Raw genomic sequence first — 14,834 nt, forward strand, 5'->3', positions numbered from 1 at the left:
ATCTAGGTGCGGGAAGGCAGTGAACAAAGAGAAGCAGTTTCCCCCTCCCACCTCTCGTGGATCACAGACTCTAGTCTGCGACAGGCCCCGCCAGAGGAAGGGAGAAGCTGTAATTACGAGGTTGAGGCTGTGTGTGTGACTTAAAGCCACCATAAGGATGCTTATTACCTGAGTGATGAGAAATGAAGGACGGGCTTGAGTCTTCACCCAGAGGGGGAGGACAGGAGGACACACAAAGAAAGTTGCTTGCACTGTTTGATGGGCCAGTTGCACAAAAAGATTAGTTAACAAGAGTAAAAGTGTGCGAATCTTTCATCATTTTTCATTCTAATTAAGAATAATTAGATCTTATCATGAATGATTATTTTTTTAAGATTTTATTTATTTATTTATTTGAGAGAGAGAGAGACAGAGCATGAGCATGCACAGGGGCGAGGAGGCAGAGGGAGAGGGAGAAGCAGGCTCCCCACTGAGCAGGGAGCCAGACGGAGGACTCGATCCCAGGACCCTGAGATCATGACGCGAGCCAAAGGCAGACGCGAGCCAAAGGCAGACGCTTAACGGACTGAGCCATCCAGGCGCCACATCATAAATCATTAGAAAGGTCTATTAATATACATCAAACGGAGGCATTGATCAAGGTATGTGCAGACATCAAGAGAAGGAATAAAAAGGCTCCACACATTGATTTATTGTTATATTGGGATGCATTCCATGAAAAGCAAAGGAAAACGTGGACACATGGCAATGGAAAAGGGCCGTATACTCTCCCATCCACCCCATTCTGTGCATATGGGCTCCTGGTATGTGAGCCCCAGCCAATCTGTGGCTGCTCTGAGTCGCGGTCTACAGTTTGGCTGCCTCATTTGCTCCTCGGCTTGATCTGCCACATGACTGGAAGATTCTTGTGCTTGGTCCTTCAGAGGCTGTGGGAAAGCACCGTGGCAGAGTTCCGTTCACGCTGATGTCCCACCTGGTGTGAAAACACGTAGATGATTATCAGTCACCTTAGAATGTTCTAGTGCAGTTCATCACGTGGCTACAGCATTCACGTCGTGGCGGATCTCCTTCATAACTGGCGACTTTTTAAAAGATGAAGGAATACAGTTCTATCTTCGAAAAAAAAAAAAAAAAGAATAAAGAATAAAAAGGCTCCAAACATGTGTGACTTGTTTCAATTATCCACACTTGAAGAAAGTCCTATATAATGACAGAGTATGTGAGAAGTTTCATCCCGATCCACAAATTAAGATCCAAGCCAGTCAGTGCTGCTCACTTGGCTGAAGCTCATAATGGACGAGTTAATTATACCTTACGGCCATTACTGCACATGTAAGATGGGGCACTGAGTCACTCCTGCCTATTGCCACCACTCTCCTCCTAGAGTTTCTTTCTTAAACATTCTACACACTTGTTTATCCAAACAAATCAAGTAAAGTGCTTGTGCCCCCACCACTTGTAGTTCACGAGCTGTCTTCTGCGGTACTGGGGGCCAACAAACATTCCATTTCTCCACGTCATGTAAATACTAGTTTCTAATTTTCTTGTGTCTCAACTCTTCTCCATTGCATCCTGAGACATAGATATCTGTACTGCACATCACGTGTGAGCTTTGGAGCTAGAGCCCCACAACGGTGAACTGATTCTTCATTTCAGCGTGATGCAATCATCTCAGAAGGTGATGGCAGGAAGCACCCAGAAGAGACTTTTCATCTTTGCATGTGCCTGAAATGAACTGGTGGATATTCACGTGTATTAATCAGAGAGACCCAGGTCAGCTATATTACAGAACATAAAACATAAACTTTTAATTCTGATAGGTTATTCAAAGACTGTACAGTCAATTGCATAGACATGTGCAATTTTTTTTAGATTTATTTATTTCAGAGAGAGATAGAGAGTACATGATGGGGGGAGGGGCAGAAGGAGAGGGCGAAGGAAAGCAGACTCAGGACTCAGTCTTCAGACTGAGATCACGACCTGAGCCGAAACCAAGAGTTAGATAAGCATGACAATCTTCTAAGCCAGACCTCATTTTGGAAGTTTAGTTCTCCTGAAGTGGAACTTTGTACATGCAGTATTCTCCCAATGGTTGAAAGAGATTTAAGTATTTGTTGTGTAGGGAATGCAGTCCTTATTTCATGTTTCTATGAACATCAAGTTTCCCAACTTTCAGTTTATATACCAGACAAAGGCTAATTTCCTAATATGTCAAGAGTCCTTCCTTAATATGAAGAAGATGACCAACCCACAAGAGAAAAAGGGGCCAAAAAATAAAGTATGGATAGTTCCCAGCAGAGGACATCTAAATATATCTTATACAAATGAAAAAGATGCTGGGGCACCTGGCTGGCTCCGTTGGTAGAGCATGCGATTCTTGATTTTGGGGTTGTGAGTTCAAGCCCTATGTTGGGTGTAGAGATTACTTAAAAAAATAAAATCTTCCAAAAAAGTAAATAAAAGAAAAAGAAAATATTCCTAGCTTCATCATCGTGAGGGAAACTAAATTTTAAATGATAATGCAGTACCATTTTCACCTACAGATTGGTAAAGATCAAAAAGTTTGACGACACATCTGAGTCGGCAAGGTTGTAGAAAGCAGGTACACGTACCTATACAACCTTCTCAGGAGAGCCGTACGGGAATATCTACCAAAATTACAAAGGACAGCATGAGTCAAGACTTGCAGAACTGTACACTCGAAATGGTAAAAACTGTGCTGTATATAAATTATACCTTAATTTTTTAATGAAAAAAGTCAATGTCAGTCTCCTCACAAGAAATCCTACATGGCCTTTAAAGAGAATGAGATTGACCGATACCAGCAATAAATTCTAAAATACATGAAGTGAAAAAAGCAAGGTGCAGAATGGTGCGCATTCCTTATATATTCCTTTCAAGCAAAGACAAGTGACATATACTTATTCACAGATATAGGTTTGTGTATGCCTATAATCTCTAAAAGTGTATACACGAGCAGTGGCTACCTCTGGGGAGGGAGTGGAAGCCAAAGGGTGGGGTGGGGGAGACTCATTTTTCACTGTATGTACCTTCATATTGCTTGGTTTTATTCTGTCTGTTTTACCATGTATATGTATTACTTTTTCAGGTATAACAAAACCTCTAAAATGAGAAAAAATACAAAGACACTTGCCCTCAACCGAAACACTTCACTTCTAGAAATTTGTTTCAAAGATATAATCGTTCATGGGCTGACTGATGTATAGGTGAGGTTTGTCACTGTAGCACTGTCTGTAAGAGCCAAAGATTGGGGGAGGGGGGATGTAAATGTCACCAATAGGACACTCGTGAAATCGCGGTATTATGAAATTATGGAATTCTAACAGGCTATGAAAAAGAATGAGGAGGCTCCTTGTGTACGGAAATGGAAGTAGAGCCAAGATATCCTAAGTGAAGGGATGCCTGGGTGGCTCAGTCAGTTAAGTGTCTGTCTTCAGCTCAGGTCATAACCTCAGGGTTCTGGGACTGAGTCTTGCATTTGGCTCCTTGTTCAGTGGGGAGCCTGCTTCTCCTTCTGCCTGCTGCTCCCCCTGCTTGTGTTCTCTCTCTCTCTGATAAATAAATAAAATCTTTAAAAAAAAAATCCTAAGTGAAAAAAGAACTCTGTGCCTTTGCAGAGTGGGACATATACCATTGTTGAGGTAAAAGGGGAAAGATGATATTTACATGCATTTGTTTAAATGTGCATAACATCGCCCAGAGAAGAAAACATCAGATGGATGGCCTCTGGGGAGGAGAACTGGGCATGGGGAGAAAAGGGAGTAGGAAAGAAAACGTTCACAAATATTTTGAGCCATGTGAAAGAATTACCTATAAACACAAACCGTAAGCATTCCTGGTGTAGCGTGACCAATATAGCTGCATGATACATGACAGAGGGGCTCACTATGAAGACAACCTTCTTTTAGCACAACCAATGTGCCTTTTACCACCATAAAAAACAAAACAAAACAAAACAAAACAAACCGCAACGGAATCTGCCTTATTGTTTTGTTTGCACAGGAAAATGAACTGGGTCTGTTTCCAGGGAATGTTCCAGGTAGACGAACTGGCTGGCCCCTTATCTTGGAATCACCTTGCCAACGACAAACCATTTCTCACCCTTTGACAAGGATGTAGACACCAGGAGTGGAGAGCACACAGGTCACCGCGGGGAAGGCTAGAGGCATTGACTTAAGAATGAAGACTTTCTGAAGTGAACGGTTTCTTCACAGTGACCTCCATCTCCAGGCACAAACGTCTCTCAGCCAAGACACCATGGTCACACTGGTGGGTCAGCCTGCTGTGCCTGTTTCCCAGAACAGCTCTGCTTGAGCAAAACAAAGAGCCAGAGAAATCCAGGCCTTGCTGTGTGAGACCGCCACTTTTATGTGAATGATAATTTATCAATATTTCTAAATATCTTCAAGATTATTTTATCCCCATAATGGGAAATAATTTAGATTCAAAAAGGAAACAAGTGTACATGCTCAGACTTGAGGAAGCTGTCCCCAGAGCACATTACCATAATAATGATTAGAGTTCATTAAGTATATCATATCAAGAATACTAATTTAAGCTCCTTAAATTACATGACAGGGGAACATTGCTGTCTGAAGAAAAGACAGTACAAATATTGGACATAATAAGTTATAAATGCACTTATTCCCTATGAAGTATTTTCCATATTAATTTTTTTAAAAGATTTGTTTTATTTATTTTAGAGAGAGAGCAGGGGACCAGGGGCACAGGGAGAGGAAGAAGGAGAGAAGCAGACTCCCCACTGAGCGTGGAGCCCATAGTGGGGCTGGACATCACAACCCTGAGATCACAACCTGAGCCGAAACCAAGAGTCTGATGCTTAACTGAGCCACCCAGGTGCACCCCCATATCAATTTTTACCACACATTCAGTATCTGAATACTGAGATGTTTTCTTGGTCATAAGAGATTCTGAACCTATGTATCAGTTAGAACTCTTTGGGCAGCAAGCAAGAGAAAAGAGAGAAAAGGGAAAAATCTGATCCAAACATTGGCTTCAACAAAATAGGAACTTACTAGATTATGTAACTGAACAGTCCATGGATAGGAATTGGTGCTATGCTGCTATCTTGGTTTGAAGGCTGGAACGTATCACCAGGGAGCCTTTCTGTCTGTCTCCCTCTCTTTCTCTCAGCTCCATTCTGAGACTGGTTCCCACTCAAGATATCAAGATGGCTACAGCAACTCTGGGCCTCACTTTAAAGATAAAAATCTGGCAGGACAGAGAAAGAATCTCTCTCTCCCAGAAGTCCCAGCAGAAGTATTCTCACCAATTCTGAGCAAGGCTTCCATGAGTCAGTCAGCCTGGCCAGGGGAATGCAACATTTGGACTGAAGGAGGTTGCAAGCTCTGTGTCTGAGCCAGGGTGAAGCCCCAGCAGGGACAGCCACACCGGGGAGGCAGGGGTTTCCACAGATGGGAGCTAGAGTATGGTTACCAGCAGAAGGGTGGCCACATGGTGGGCAGTGAAGAGAACAGCTGTCAGTAAGCAGCTGTGGCCTGAGATAATTAGTGTGCAATGGAAATCCAATAGGAATGAGAATCTACCAAGAACAAGAAAGGGACACTCAAAGAAAGAGGATGGAAAATAGATGTTTATGTCCATCATTTGATATTAATATTTTAAATTAAAGAGTCAAAGTGTCTGGACTTGATAGGCAATTTCAAAAAGAAAGAATAATGACTGTTTCTGGACTTGATGTGGCAATTTCAAAAAGAAAGAATAATTGCTTTATTCTTCAAAACTAAAAAAAAAAAAAACCCTTCATAAAATAAGCTTTGAGAAGAAAATTTTATCCTGAGAATTACTGCAAATATAAGATTACTCTCATCTAAAAGCATGTCAGAAATAAAAGACAGTGCTGGGAATCAGCTGCTGTCAGTTCTAGATGGAATGTCTAATTTGAAAATGATTTATTCTTTACCATGTAAGGTTCTTCTATCATATGTAAATCAGAGGTGATTCGTACAACTCATGTAGTCGGAAGATAAGCTCTAGAGTAAGAAGTTTGGGTTAGAAGCAGGGTGACTTTTAAAAACAGTTTTACAGTCAGTTTCTATACTCATCAAGCATTTAATAGCCAGAAATTTAGTCCGAGAATTTTTCTAAGTCACTGCAGAGAATTAATAATTATCAGAGGAAGAAAAACATTTTACTAGTTTCTGTGGAGGCATTGTCCTGCCCTTGGCACAGGGCCCGGTGCATTTAGCGTGTATAATTTCTCCTGAGCTCCTCTGCAGGGGCTATTGGTAGCCTACCCAACAGCTATTCCCCACTTCTTTTTGGCTTAAAAAAATAATAAAACAAAATAAGTACATAAATAAAACAAAAGCCCTATTTCAATTGGGCAGTGATGTGCCCAGCTTCAAGGTCTAAGTAAAGCGTGCCATTCTCATTTCCCTTTTGTCCGTCCAGTGAGGGGCATGCGGTCAAGTTCTGGCCCAAGACGTCTGCTAGGAGCCTCAATGTTTCTTCCTGCTCAGGGAGGCTTAACAGAAGAGAAAGAGAAACCCGGTTTGCTCTGGTCTCCTCCCTATCTGCTCAGGACTCTGCAAGCTGAGGGCGTAGTACTTAGAGCAGCTGCACCACCTGCTGGCCGGAAGGGGAAGGCCAAGAGAACAGCCAACTTGCGCCCGGATGTCCAGCCGCTGAACACCCCAGTCACCACCTGCTTCCACGCGTTTTCTTAAATGGCACATTATGCATCATGTGGTTTGAGCACTTTTAGCTGGATATTCTGTTGCTTTCGGCCAACGTCATTCGTAAATGATACAGAACCCCCTGAAATTTCTGACTTGTGATTGCCAGACTAAATACCACCCAGCTAAATTTGGAGGCTATATATTTGCCTAACAAAGGCCAAAACAAAGGACTGACTTTCAAACAGTCGTTCTTGCAGAACTATTTCTTAACCTGTCCTATTTGTTTAAATTTGATCTGGCGTTTCCCCCTCCCTGCAAAATAATTCAAGCCAGACTTCTTTTTTACCCCCCTACCATTTCCTTTGGAAAGAAAGCCACTAAAGACATGTATTGGTAAGAGGACATTCCCTCACAGAGGACACCTGTCCTCCTGTTTCAAATACGGCAGTCAGTACAATTTGCAGAGAGAAGTTCTGAGCTCATGACAAGGAAGAGCCTTCACTCAAAGCCAGAGCGAAGACACAACAGGCCGCTCCTGAGGGCGGTGACAGATGGCAGACCGCACCCGCAGAGGAGCTGAAGAATAAACAGAACGACAGGACTTTGTAAAGGAAATTTAAGTGTCAGATGGAATTAGATAAAATAATCTTCGAGGTTCCTCTCAACTCTGAGATTCAAGGATTGTCTGTTCTTCCATCTCAAATCTTAAAACTGAAATACACCCTTTTTTGTGTGACTCTGAAACAGTTTTTGTTACCCTCTTCTCCCCATGAATATCTGATAAATACCCCCCCCCCTTTTTTTCTCTCTCTGCTTTCTGACTGCCTCCTCCTCACCCTGAAGGTTAAGTAGCCCATACTCTCTACCCCGCCTCTGGACTAAAAGTTCTTTTACTAATGACTGAAGATTTCAGCCAAATCCAACATTTTTCTTAATCTTTAAAAAGCTAGATAATTGGTTTATTTCTGCAAATGTTACAAAGAATCAACATTCATTTTTATTTTAATTTTTTTTTAAAGATTTTTTATTTATTTATTTGACAGAGATAGAGACAGCCAGCGAGAGAGGGAACACAAGCAGGGGGAGTGGGAGAGGAAGAAGCAGGCTCATAGCTGAAGAGCCTGATGTGGGGCTCGATCCCATAATGCCGGGATCACGCCCTGAGCCGAAGGCAGACGCTTAACCGCTGTGCCACCCAGGCGCCTCAACATTCATTTTTAGAATTCTCATTCTTGCATATATGCCTGCAATATTAGCATCTGGTGGAGTTCCTTGCTGTTATTGGCGTCCTTGTTCCTTGTTACCCATCTCTCTCTTGGTTTTCACATATACCTTGCATGATTTTTTCCCCAGCTCTACTGAGATTTTATTGACATATAACATATAGAAGTTTAAGGTACAGTGTGATGATTTGATACATGTAAATAATGCAAAATGATTACCACAATACGGGTTAACACCTCCAACCCCTCACATGTGGGGGGGTGAGAACATTTAAGATCTACTCTCTTCACCTGCAGGCATGTATTGTTGTCCTGTTAATTATAGTCATTATGCCATCCATCAGATCCCCAGAACTTACTCATCTTAGAGCTGGAAGTCTGTCCCCTTCTTAATCTTCATCCTGTCTGGATCACCGGCTGTATCTGAGGCTGTTTCCCAGCCCCTACTTGAAATTCTCTCCTTCCTTCCATGACATTCCAGACACTTTAAATTTTTTTTTCCTTTGTAGTTCTTATCAAGATATAACTGAATCATCTGGGGAAACTTTTACAAAATTACACGCATCCAAGAGCTAGTCCAAGATTCAGGGAGTCAAATATGGGGTGCCTTTGTCCAAACATCCTGTGTTTTTAGAGTATACATTTCCCCTAATCCTTCTCCCATCTCTTCTGGTTTTGTAAGAAGGGAAGAGATAGAGGATGGCCGTTAGTTAGAATACCAAGTCCTGTGAAGGATTACACAGTTAAATTTGGATTTTAAACTACTGAGGAAAAAGGCTTGGCGTGTGCTATTAAAAAGTGACCAAGGGGAACTTCTTCTCAAAAAGGAAAGAAAATTAACCATAAGGAGAAGAATGATAAATTGAGCTATGTTAAAATTAATAACTTCTATTTATCAAAAGACACCATTAAGAGAGTGGAAAGGTAAGCCACAGAATGGGGAATCATATTGTTACCACACATTATTGAAAACAGACAAGAAAGGAAAGAAGGAAAGGAAGGAGGAGGGAGGAAGGGAGGAAGGAAGAGACTGGCATCTAAAATGTATAAAGAACTCTTACAAATCAGTAAGAAAAGTATGGACAACCCAGTGGAGATTCATAAAGAATTCTAGAAATTGCCCATGAGCGAGCCAGCCTCAGACATTGACGAGCTCTTCAGCCTGGGAAGCCGTCTTACAAAAACGTCAGTGAAATAAACTTTGCGACTCCTCACCTTGCCTTCGCCCCAGCCCGATGCTCGCCTCTATCCTGGCTCCTTGCAGAGTTATGAGCACACAGTTTAGAGGTTACAGAGGAGAACAGTGAGAAAGAGAAAAGCTGTACACACAGACTTGTATCCGCAGCAGGTGCCAGTGGGGAAAAGATTTAATTACCAAGTTGAGGCTATTTTCGCACGTATTTTAGTGATTTCACCTGGTGTATAATTCTAGATTGGTAGCTGTTTACTTCAGCACATTAAAGATATCATTCCTTAATCTTTTGGCTTTAATAACAGCCGCTGAGAATTCAGCAGTCAGTCTCACCATTGCTTCTTTGAAGGTAAACTATCCTTTTACCTCTGGCTGCTCTTAGTTTCTCATTGCCTTCGGTTTTCTTCGCTTCCCTATGCTGTGTCCGTGCTGACTTGCTTTCTACGAAGCTCCTTGCAATTTATTGGGCTTCTGTGGGTTGATGGCTAGAGCTGAAAAATTTCAGCTATCATCTCATTAAATGTCGCTTCTGTCCCACTCTCTTTTACTTCTTTTTTTAAGTTCTCCAACTGAATGTTCATTGCATTCTCTTTTTATTTTTCCATTCTTTTTTCTCTTTGTGCTTCATTCTGAAAGGTTTCATCTGATCCGTCTTTGTCAGAATTCTTTCTTAATTCTGTCTAATTTGTTCTTAAATGCATCCACTGGTTTAATTTAGGTTATTCTATTTTTTTTCACTGTTTGAGTTTCTCTTTGGTTCTTTTTCAAGTCTATGTCATTTTCTTATACGTTATAGTTTTCTGCTAAAATATTCATACTTCACTTGTATCTACTTGAACTTGGTAAGCATAATTGCTTTACAGTCTATATTTGGAATCCCTGAGGGTCTATTTCTGCAGTCTGGTTTATTTTTCGTGTTCATAGTGTTTTATCATCTTGTATACCTGGTTATTTTTTCCTATGTCTCGATGACTGCATTTTTAATTATTTCTAAAAATAATTTGAGGCCTACTATGATGTTCTCTTTCTCCAAAGAGAATTTTTTTTAAGATTTATTTCATTTTAGAGAGAGAGCATGAGCAGGAGGGGCAGAGGGAGGGAGAGAGAGAATCTCAAGCAGACTGCGCTGAGGGGGGAGCTTCATGCAGGGCTTGATCTCACAACCCTGAGATCACGACCTGAGCTGAAACCAAGACTCAGATGCTCACTGACTGTGCCACGCAGATGCCCCATCCAAAGAAAATTTTTATTGCTTCTACCAGGCACTTGAAGGTACCAACATTCCAATATTACCCTAATCTCATTTCAGGCTTGAGATTTTCCAGGCCACCCAGATGACTCGAAGACAGACTGCAGTCCATGCAAGGCTGGTTGACTTCCAATTCACTCTTATTTCCAGTGTCTGTCAGTCTCAACTCAGGGTGCAGGGCATTTACCCGTGGCAGGCCCCAGGCTCCACTTTTGTCTCCCCAGCCCTGACCGGACCGTTAAACCTCTCAGCCCCCTGCTCTGGATCACCACACGTCCTCAGGACAAAATGGCACGAATACCATGCTTGTCTTTATGGATGTTCATCTTCTCCAGGAACTTAACCTGGTAATTCCTCACTATTTGTCACGTTGCTATTTCTAGAAAGGTGATTTTATATTTTGTTCAGCATTTTAGTTGTCTTCAATGGGAGGATTTTTCTAAATGACTTAACTTATCATTTCTGGAAGTGGAAGACTAACCTTAACTTTTCATTTCCTACTTACCATCCTGTGACTTTTCGAGGAAGCACAGACATAGTGGAGACAATGAAAGTTGGGGGCTTGGTATTGCCCTCTCCATTAATTTGTTATGTGCTTTACCTAACATTTGACTCTCAATTTTGTGGAAACAAATTAAAATTAGCACACGCCCTCAAATTCTTTACGGAAATTTAAGGAAAATGTTCAAGGGAATTAAAAAATATATATATGTCACTGAGGCCTGAAAGAACTTTTGTGCTCTTCTCCAAAATGGCTTAGTCCGTGCTGATAAACATAGCTAATTGACAACCTTATAAGCTAAACCCCAAAAAATTTTGGTTACCTAATTATCCAGATTTAATCCAGGTCTTAAATAAGATTATATTTGATCCTGTTTTATATGAGTCACAGGTGACATATTTTTCTATTGGGCTTTCTTCTTGATCATGAAATGATCTATGAAAAAATAAGAATCCCCTTGCTGTCAAATATTTTTGATAAGAGATGTTTTACTCACACAGAGATGGAGCTTTCAGATCTGTATATATGTCAAAGATTTATAAATTACATTTTGGATAATTGTGGAAAGTTTAAACCATGGCTAATATAAGATGGTATTGTTGATGTGTTAACTGGTTGAGACTAGGTTATGCTGCAGAAATAACTAATCCCCAGCTTCCACTGGTGTAACCCATGGAAGTTTACATTTCACTCACGCAAAGTTGGCTGCCTGTGCTGGGGCTCTTCCCGACACCTCCCTTCCAGGCACGCCTGACATCCAGGCTGTTCCACCTTGTGGTTACACCGTCTCCAGGTTTAGCCTCTGCTGTTGTGGCGGCAGGAAAAGAGAGAAGCATCAAGAACTAAAAAAGTGCTCTTCTCTTTATTCTTTGTCCCAGAAGTGACACATGTCACTTCCACTCACAGCTCGCTTGTCATAACTCATCACATAGACCCATCTAACTGCAAGGGAACTGGGAAATATATGGGAGCACATGGATATTCAGTGACTAATAAATTATAATAAATTACATCACTTTAAATATGATTGAACTTAACATGAACTCCTTGAAATATTTCCAAGGAAGAGTTACTCCTGAAACAATAGGAAATCCATGGTGTGATTTCCAGTATTTGAAGAAGCAGATCTTCTGCTGTGTCTCCCCCTAAACTGGTTAACTTTTAAGAGGTTCTGACAGCTTCAAACATAAAACACAGCACGGAGCTTCGTTTATTCTTGGATAGTTGCCTTACATTTAAAAGGAAGGAATTGGGCTGGTTGATCTCTAACGTCACTTAAGAGCCCTTGAAAACACTGTTTAACATCCCCAAACAGTTATTTTTTATTTTAACTTGGAATAATTTTTTCCAGAATTCTGTTTTTTTAATTCATTTTTAAAAAAAGATTTTATTTATTTATTTGACAGAGAGATAGAGACAGCCAGCGAGAGAGGGAACACAGGCAGGGGGAGTGGGAGAGGAAGAAGCAGGCTCCCAGCGGAGGAGCCTGATGTGGGGCTCGATCCCAGGACTCCGGGATCACACCCTGAGCCGAAGGCAGATGCTTAACGACTGAGCCACCCAGGCGCCCCTGTTTTTTTAATTCAAACTTTAACTGTGTACCAGAAGTTCTAGCCCCTTGGGGGGAAAAGTTTTTTTTTTGATAAGTGAACTAGAGCTTCAGGTAAATCTTATGCATCTGGTTTTTGTCACACGGGATTTCTATCCAAGGACCTTCATTCTTTTTTTTTTTTTTTTTTTATGAATGCATTTTGTTAGTCAGCGTAAGTCAAAAAATGGAAACGCCATTCCTCAGATGCAATGGCAAGGGGTGAGATCAGATTATTCAAAAAAATTGACATGACTTTATGTCATTAAAACTTTGCTCTCTGTGTATAACTTAGCCCATCTGAGTTTTAGTAAGAGAATTCATTAGTAAGAAAATTTCGCTGAATTTGTTAATAATGTTTCCTGTGTTCTGTTTATTGGGTAGAGATTGGGAGGCCATTGGTAATGGTCTCTGGAGCTGTGGTTGCAAAATCAGATCCTGTAGGGTCTAAACAGGTCGGCAAAGCAGATGCGTGGGGTTTGTGAGGACAGTCAAGAATAGGAGCGAGCTTGTTTAAAGTGGGGATCCAGTATCAGTGTGTTGTTGTTAGGCAGGAATTTGGGACCTGTGTTGCCAGATCTTCCAAATTAGGAATGAAGGAAAGAGAGAAGTTAAGAAGGTAAAGAGGCTGCTGGCTTAGAATGGAAGAGGCAAGGGATCGTTGCAGGGAGGGAGAGAGGCTATATCTTTCTTCCGACTCTTGGCTTCCCTCTCTCACTCTAGCAATTTCTTCCTTATGCAAGACTAGAGAGACGGAAACCAGGAAAGCAAAGGCTGTGGGATACATGAAAGTAAAATTTAAAACAACAACATAGCTCTCAGAAGTCAAGGCCTGAAAACAAAAAGGGACAAGGATTACTGACAATGGGAATAGGACCAGTAGCAACGAACAGTTATTGAGCCCTTACCCTGTGCCAGGCACTATTCTAAGAGTTTTACATGTGTGTATTCATTGAATCCTCAGAACCACTGTGTAGTAAAGAATTTAGCCTAAAGGAGAGGTCTGGCCTTTGTCTAGCTCTAGGAGGTTACCTCTATACCCTTGGAATTTTCCAAATGGCAGGGGGGTCTTTGTGGTTCATGGTGGGCCCTTGGAACCACACTTGAGAGTTACACTAACAAGAGGACCCATGGTAGTCTACGCAAAGAAGATGATTCAAGGTGGGGGCTGGCCACGGCACAACCATGGGATTAGAAGGCTGGGGATTCGGGCCACATGATACCAGCCTGACTTCCACGGAAGGGAGAGATTGAGTTCTACCACGTGGGCAATAATTCAATCAATCATACCAGTGCAATGAAGAGCCAGTAAAAATTCTGGACACCGAAGCTCCGAGGAACTTCTCTGGTTGACAATACTCTTTAGGTATTGTCACATTTCAAGGCTGGGAGGGTAATGCGTCCTGAGGATGATGGAAGCTTTGCATTTGGAACTCACCCACACTTAGCTCCATCTGTATCTTCCTTTGGCTGGTTCTAATTTGTATCCCTGCCAAAAATAAATGTGACTATGAGTTTAATAGCTTTCAGAGAGTTCTGTGAGTCTTTCTAGCAAATTATCAAACCTCAGGCTAGTCATAGGTACCTCTGAATTTATAGCCTGCTGATCTGAAGTGAAGGTGGCCCTGGGAACCTCCAAACTTTATACTGGTGTCTAAATGAGGGTGGGTTTCCAGGGACTGTGCCCTGTGACTGTGCGGTTTGCTCACCTCCTCTGCACGCACTCAAGAGATTGTTATGATGACAGAATAACACAAACAGGGTGAGTAATCTGCCTGAGGTCACACAGGGCATAAGAGGAATAGCCTGGATTCAAACTTGGGCATTGCAACCACCACGTTATATTCCTGCTTCGTTACCTCAAACTCAATGGAAAGAATACCTCCTAGCACCTTGGGAAAGGTTCGCTTACACCTGTTTTTCAAATGCACTGTGATACACACAGTAGGAATCTGTATTTTATATGACTGCTCATATACACCCATATACACACCTGAAACAAAATGTGACACGCGCTGACCTTTTCCAAACTCGACTATTTGTGTTTTCTAAATGCTATAAACCTACCAAATTGATTTCTTATCCAGTTAAGAATTTTGTACCAGCAAGGTAAAAACAAACAAACAAAACAAAACGCTGGTTTAGAAAGTCGTTTTAGAATAGTAACTTTCCAATTCTGGTTTTAAATTGGAATAACCTAGGGAATTTTTTCAAGAAAAATGCAAAACCCAGGTTCCGCCCCTCGAGATTTTAATTCAATTAGTCTAGGATGGAGGTAGGGTATCAACGTTTTGTCTTTTTAAAGTCTCTGGGCACTTCTGATGTACAGCCAGGAGTTGAGAACCACCGTTCAAAAATACTATCTCATTATCTCATGCGATTTCAAGCAAATGTTTT

The 14,834-nt window shown here is 41.5% G+C and overlaps 1 long non-coding RNA gene across 1 annotated transcript; it reads right to left on the reverse strand.

The window, feature by feature from the left end:
- Window positions 1-678: 678 nt before the first annotated feature.
- Window positions 679-14,446, reverse strand: LOC125283177 (uncharacterized). Its single transcript, XR_007190869.2, has 3 exons — window positions 13,876-14,446; window positions 11,545-11,654; window positions 679-1,735 (listed from the first exon to the last, which is right to left on the reverse strand). It is a non-coding gene; the product is annotated as an uncharacterized LOC125283177 (long non-coding RNA).
- Window positions 14,447-14,834: the final 388 nt, after the last annotated feature.

Source organism: Ursus arctos, unplaced genomic scaffold, assembly GCF_023065955.2.
Source record: "Ursus arctos isolate Adak ecotype North America unplaced genomic scaffold, UrsArc2.0 scaffold_8, whole genome shotgun sequence".
Classification (NCBI taxonomy): Eukaryota; Metazoa; Chordata; class Mammalia; order Carnivora; family Ursidae; genus Ursus; species Ursus arctos.